General features: G+C 34.3%; 1 pseudogene; it reads left to right on the top strand.

Annotated features, from left to right (window-relative positions):
- Positions 1-276: 276 nt before the first annotated feature.
- LOC110287930 overlaps positions 277-7,471 on the top strand; it is a 12,239-nt pseudogene continuing 5,044 nt past the window's right edge.

The raw sequence follows: 7,471 nt of genomic DNA, 5'->3' as shown, positions 1-7,471 counted from the left end.
ACTATCTTTCCCATTAGAATACTATTTATGTTAAGAGTTACAATTATCTTTTAATATCACATACTTATTTATTTGTAAATTTCATACATGTATACCATAAATTAATTGTTATCATTATAAATGTTGATATAATATTCCTCAGATCTTCTTTTTCAATTTTATTTACTGTGTTTTAATATCATGAACCTTTTAAAATTTAGTATGAACATTGGTCTTATAACTTATCCACTGAATACTTGTGGAGACCTGGAAAAGGAATATCTTATTTTTTTCTATATGAAAACCCTTGTGAAGGAAGACATGGGAAGAATACATCGAACGTTGCTGTGCCAAGGCCCCGTGGAACTCACAAGTGGCAAGAAAAGGAATAAAAGACATCTATCCTTATTTAATGATGTTTTGGTTGTATCTAGTAACCTGTGAATATTGCAACATGCATTCCTTACTATGATAGGCTACACTTTAACTATGCCTTTTGTACAAAAAATATGTTCATATATATATATATATACTGATAATGGACATTTTAAGTATAGTTGGTATAAGTAAGTGAAATTCACTTGGATTTTTGAGAGTAAAGGAGACTAAAATAAATGTTTTTCTTGAAAGACCATATATTTGTTCTATTTCTGCTATGTAGTGATAAAAATTAAAAATTAAAATTATTTTGAGATTGTCATTCATATTCTGGTAAGATCATTATTATTCTCATAGGAGATAATTGTCACTATTTTCATTTTCAAGGAAGCTTATCTCTTAACAGACATTTAATTAATTAGAGATTTTAGTTTTATGCATTTCTTCTGAATTGTGCTTCATATATGTGCATATATATGTATATATATGTATATATATACATGTATATATATATATACATGCATTTGTATATGTATATACACATATACAATGAGATGTCTTGAGGTGGAAAGTACAAATATTTCATATGATTTAGACATGTGTTTGTATGTTTGTGTGTGAGTGTTCTTGTGTATCCTTTAGTAAATACAGACTATGCTTGTATTTTGACTGTTACATGGTACATTAGTGTGGGAAATTTTCTCTGTAGTTTCATGTTTCAAAAACTTAACAGATTTGAAGTTTAGAAATATCTATATCTATATATATATATATATATATATTATATATGTATATATGTGTACATTATATATGTATGTGTGCATATATGTGTATATATACATATATATGTATATATATATATATATATATATATATATATATATATATATATGATTTTTGAATCATGGTTTATATTGTGTCATATTGTCTCCTGAATCTGAGAAAGACAGATTAGTATCTCCAGTTTTAGAACAACATATTAACTAAACAGTGTCCAATGCAGAATTACATACCCAAGTTCACACACACACACACACACACGCACACATGCACAAAGAGGTAATATTTAGTCTATCATAAAATAGTAGAAAAGTCACAAATCTGGGAAAGATTCTGTCAAAAGAGAGAAGGGAAAGGAGAGAGCAACCAAAAAATAATAATCAGAACACATTTTATATGTCTGTGAATTTCAAAAAGTAGCAGCTCCATATGAAAGAAAGATGACAGAAGGAGAATAATGCTTCCAAGGTTAATATTTCCTACGAACAATTTTGATAAGATCATAATGCTTGAAAGGAAGACATTTCAAACTATTTGTTTTGAGTATTGGAAAAAATAATCATCTTTTTTGGATACTTGTATGAGATGTGCTTTGTATATTTCCTAAAGGAGCCATTGTAGTTAGCTGATATTGACTTCTAAGTATACAAAGAAGGCCAGTGAAAAGTGAATTGTAATCAGTCAGACAACATGTATATATCATTTATTTTGGAAAGATTATTAAATATAATAAAATAAAATACAAAATTTTAACATTCCTTTGGTGTGGATATTGTGAAAATAAAGCAAAATCATTAGTACTTAATAAAATTAAGGGAAGAAATCTTGGAACACAGGGCTTTCTAAAAATGACATATATTTATATATGCATATGTTCATATGTTCATAGTATAATTATTCTAAATATTTTCCAATCAGAAAACCATCAGGCTATGTCTATTGGTGAGCATTGAGATGCTTGTATCCAGTAACTTCTTTCAATACATGCTTTGTTGAATTTCATCTTCCCTGGCTTTAACTGTGCCTTAGTGATAAAATGGAAGAGTCCTCCTGTGCTCTGGGGTAGGAGGAACTGTGTGTTTCTACAAGCAATACAAACTACAATGCAAACCAATCTAACAGAGAAACTTTATTCTCTTTGTAGGAATAAGAAAGAGTTTAAGATACAATGTATCATCCCACTGAATTTCCTTTGGATAATATGGCCCCATTCAGAAAAAATGAAATCTGTACTTGCAAGACTCTTTTCCTGTTTTGGTCCTCTGGAAAGTTTTGGGCCACATTTCGGTAAGACCTACAGTTTGGACATGTATTCACAGGAGTATGGCTATAGAAATTGTTGGGCAACTTAATGGTTTGTAATTCACCAGTTAAACCAATTAACCAAAATGTTTGCGAAATAAGAAGTCAGTTTAGTCTGATTGTATACATGAGGCCAACTCAAAATTTCCCCTTCTATAATGACCCCAGTTTGTTTATACTTTTCACAACATATATTTCATATGTAAGTATATTCCTTAGTTTTTGATCTGTTATGTTCATCCAGTCTCCACAAGATTCTTGGGGAAGAACAGAGGTACATTGTCTTCTAAGAAGGATATGGACTAAACAAAGACTTATATCATCCACATTCTTTTCCCCATAATGATTGGTATTATCTAGGTTGTGAAAATACACAAATTGATTTATCTCCAATAATTCTGTGTAGTATACTTAAATTTGACCAATACCTCCAGTACTCCTCAGTTAATTTCCATAAAAGTAGTATTAAATTGAACAGATAAAAATAGTTATTCATAAAATGTTCAAGTATTTCAATGTCTGTGTAGCAAAATATCACTGGTGTCTAATGGTGAACAGATAAGGATAAAGGCCATTGGATAAGGTTCCATTGGATCTGTAGATGATAAAAACACACATTAGCTCATTTTGATATACTTTAACTCAATGGCCAACCTCTTGTAAGCCTTCCTCAGCTCTCATACCTTTCTTTTCACTTCCAGCTTAACACCTATGAATCTGCCCTCAACTTTGTTTGCTCAGTCACTTTAGTCCTAGCTTGGCACCCTAAATCTACCCTCAGCTTATTTATGTTTCTAATCTCCTGCCTGCCACCTCAGACCACTTGGAGGAGCAGCCAATGGCCAATACACCTTAGATCTCACATGGCTGGTGACTCTTTCTCCCTCTGTAGCATTGTGAATTATTTTCTCCTCTCCTGCATCTGCTAGACTTTTGTGGTAATACTGGGAGTCCTTCTTATTCCACCCAGCTCATTGGCCACTAGGATCTTTATCAATCTATCAAGAAACAATTGGGTAACAGGAATTTCATTGTTCACATGCAGATTCCTGATCAAAGTGTCAGAACCAACCGCTACATATTGCCATGTAACTATGAGGTTTCCTGCTATGTAATTTTTTATTTTAGTGATATGAGATGTGTTGCATATATGTGTGTGTGTGTGTGTGTGTGTGTGTGTGTGTAGGTTGAGGTGCACAGGCACAATCCACCCTTCTGATAAAAATGGTTGTAGGCAGAGAATAGAGTGGGTGAGCAGTTAATGCTAGAGACATGAATATGCCAGTCTTTGGGCGAGAATCAGATCCATACAAAGAAAGCTTGAGTTGTAGATGTTAGAACCATGAGAAAATGGAGAAGAGTATTCTGTGAATGTAAGATCTTTGCAGCATGGATAATTACTTTCAGAAAGAGGAAACAATATACACATTAGCTTACAGATTGAAAAACTATACGTGACATAGGGTTCTGAGCATGAGGAAGATGAATAGTGCATTGGGTAGGGTTGCTGTTTGGAAAAGAAAATCATTGATCATCAAGATAATGTTGATGACTGTAAGACACTGTGGTGGTGTCAAATATCAATTAACTCTAACTCAATCTACATGTAATTAGCAGTTATCACATTTTATCACTGTGTATTCTTATTTAATCCATCTTAAATTAGAGTATTACATGCTACAGTGGAGTAGTGGTGGACTTATTGTTAATTTGTACCAGGAGAGTGGATGTGATGACTCATAGAGATGAAGCACTAGTTTCTAGGACTCCAGTCTTGTATGCCAATTCTGAAGGTCACAGGAGGAAATAAACTGTATATATATATTTTTTTCTTAAGTGATGTTCTCCCTGCATTAAGTGTGTTCTAAACAAAGGTAATATACCTTACCTGTGGTTTAGTGTGAATAATTTTATATTTCTATTTGAACATGATCTCATGCTAAGCAGACATTGTCTTAACTATCCTTTTATATATATGAAACTAAAGCTAGGAGTAACTGTTGGCCCAGCCATAGTCACACAGCTCTTGGAGCATAGTCAAGCCTTGACATTCCCAACTAGCTGCCACACTATTTTCAACTTCCTGTCATACAATTGTTCCAATGAAAAATGTTATTTAGAAGGGTGGTCATGTGGAAAATAACATCTACACCTACACTCTCATGATGGCCATTGACTTATAATTATTTTTATGAGCAATCATCTCAAAATTCTTAGCATTGTCAAGACTCTAATCTTGTTTCCTTTTAACATTACAGTTTGATTGAACAGAAAGATCGGTGGTACTATTTTCTCAAAAGGTATTTTACTTGTGATTGTACATTAATTCTGTTAATTAATTAATTAATTAATTCTGTCAATTAATTAGTTGATATGAGAATTGCCATTTTTGCTTCATTTCTTTTTTAAAAATATATTTGGTAAACTGTTTCCAAATATGTTATTGATTAGATGGTTACTAGATACTTCTTTAGATTTTCTTGTCTATTGTATATTTTATTTAATTTTGAGGAAGTTTGTTTATTGTGTCCTTTTTATATTGGAGTAAACAGTACTCTTCAGTTTTATTTTAAATTCCACTCCATAGATGTTACTTTACCATGTCCATTCAAAGTATCTGCTACTTCTTAAAGGTAAGGTCAAGCAGATTTTTGACTTTTCTTTATGTATTAGTCACAGAACTTTCTCTAGAGCCACAGAACTTATGGACTATCTCTATAAAGGGAATGTACTGTAATGACTTGTGGTCTGTAGTCTAAATGAACCAACAATTGGCATCTCTGAATAGGAAGTCAAAATATCTAGTAGTTCTTCAGTCTATGAGGCTAGTTTGTTTCATCTGGTCTACTGTATAAACTGGAATCGTGAACAAGTAGATATCAACAAATGTGCTGGCAGAAAGTGCAAGGGGGCAAAGAAGAGTGAGTCCTCCTTCTTCCAATGTCCTTATGTAGCTTTCAGCCAAAGGTGTTGCTAAGATTAAAGGTGTGTACCGAAGCCTGTGTCTTCCAGCCTCAGGATCTGGATCACAGGTGTGCCATCCAATCCTGGATTGTCATTCATTCCAGATGTAGTCAAGTTGACAACCACCTTGCAAACATAAATTTCTGAGGACTGTCTGTGCTTCCTAGGTCAATGTGCTATTACTTGACCATGTCTTTTGTTCTGAAACATTTCTAAATATTCTCTAATCCAATAATGCATATTGTTAAACTGATTGTCTTGTATTTAACACTATGACGTTACTTATAAGCTATTAACAGTGATTAGCTTAAAATAAGCTATTAGCAAATTAATTTTACCATGTTCTGTGTTTTTATTGCATTTGAGCAGATCCATTAATGAAGCCAAGAAGGGTATCAAGAAAAATTTCTCATTGCAGATATTCACTGAGGATATCCCAACCTGTGACAGTGTATGTGAATACCAAACCAAAACTAATATTTCAAGGCTATGAATAGCAGAGAGGCAGGCAGATTGTAGGGTAATTGAAGATGGAGACATAAGAGGGTGGAGGGGAGAGATAATAAGAATTTTTTTCTTGTTTTTATTAGATATTTTCTTTTATGCATTTCAAATTTTATTCCCTTTCCTCATTTCCCCTCCAACCCACCCCCCCAATCTCTTCCTGTGCCTCCTGCTCACTAACCCTCCCACTTCTGCTTCCCAGACCTGCCCTATACACTGGGGCATTCCACCTTCACAAGGCCAAGGGCCTCTCCTCTCATTGATGTCCCACAAGGCCATCCTCTACTACATATACAGCTGAAGCCTTGAGTCTCTCCTTGTGTATTATTTGGTTGGTGGTTTAGTCCCCTAGGAGCTCCGGGGGTATAGGTTGGTTCATATTGTTCTTCGTATGGGGTTGCAAATCCCTTCAATTCCTTGGGTCCATTCTCTAGCTCCTCTATCGGGGATCCTGTGCTCAGTCCAATGGATGTCTGTGAGCACTCACTTCTGTATTTGTCAGACAATGGCAGAGCCTCTTAGGAGACAGATATATCAGTCTCCTGTCAGCAAGCACTTATTGGTATCCACAAAAGTGTCTGGGTTTGGTAACTGTATATGGGATGGATTCCCAGTTGTGACAGTGACTGGATGACCTTTCCTTCAGTTTCTGTTCCAAACTTTGTCTCTGTATCTCCTCCTATGGGTAATTTGATCTTTCTTCTAAGAAGAATCAAAGTATCCACACTGTGGTCTTTCTTCTTCTTGAGCTTCATGTGGTCTCTGAATTGTAACTTGGGTATTCTGAACTTCTGGGCTAATATCCACTTATCAGTGAGGTCATACTATGTGTGTTCTTTTGTGATTGGGTTACCTCCCTCAGGATGATGTTTTCTAGTTCCATCCATTTGCAGAGATAGTAAGAACTTATGCATATGGAAGAGCTATATGGGTGTGGCATGCACACGTTTTTTACATGTGATATGTAGAAAGCAATTTAAAGAAAGATTGACTCACATGCTAAAGCAAAACATTTTTTTCTCTTAAATGACTGAAAATTATATCGGGTATGTTCATAAGCATACATTTCCATGCCAAGTATTATTATTAGAATTAAACTGCTTTTCCCCTGAGTTCTTATTGCTTACATATTAACTTATGTGTTGTTTGACTACTGTTTATTTTAAAATATTTGTCTAATCAAAAATAATTATTATTGTATAAGATAACCATAAAGAAATGTCAAGAATTAATTTGCTCTCCACATCCACATGTTTCATAACACTTTATCTCTTTACCTCTGTCCTCTGCTCTTTCAGTATATCTCTGTGCATCCTCACACCTGCTTTGGAAGGACAGCTACATAATCATGGCTCTTTAGCCTCGTGCTTATTTGAATGTTCTAGGCATAGGGATTTCTTTTCAGAAGGAGTTACAGAGACAAAGTTCGTAGCTGTGATGAAAGGATGGACCATCTAGAGACTGACGTATCCAGGGATCCATCCCATAATCAGCTTCTAAACGCTGACACCATTGCATACACTAGCAAGATTTTGCTGAAAGGACCCAAATATAGCTGTCTCTT

This window comes from Mus caroli, unplaced genomic scaffold, assembly GCF_900094665.2.
Source record: "Mus caroli unplaced genomic scaffold, CAROLI_EIJ_v1.1 scaffold_16413_1, whole genome shotgun sequence".
Taxonomy (NCBI): domain Eukaryota; kingdom Metazoa; phylum Chordata; class Mammalia; order Rodentia; family Muridae; genus Mus; species Mus caroli.
Note: the sequence above shows the minus strand (reverse complement) of the source record. Positions and strands in the feature narration are given on the sequence as shown.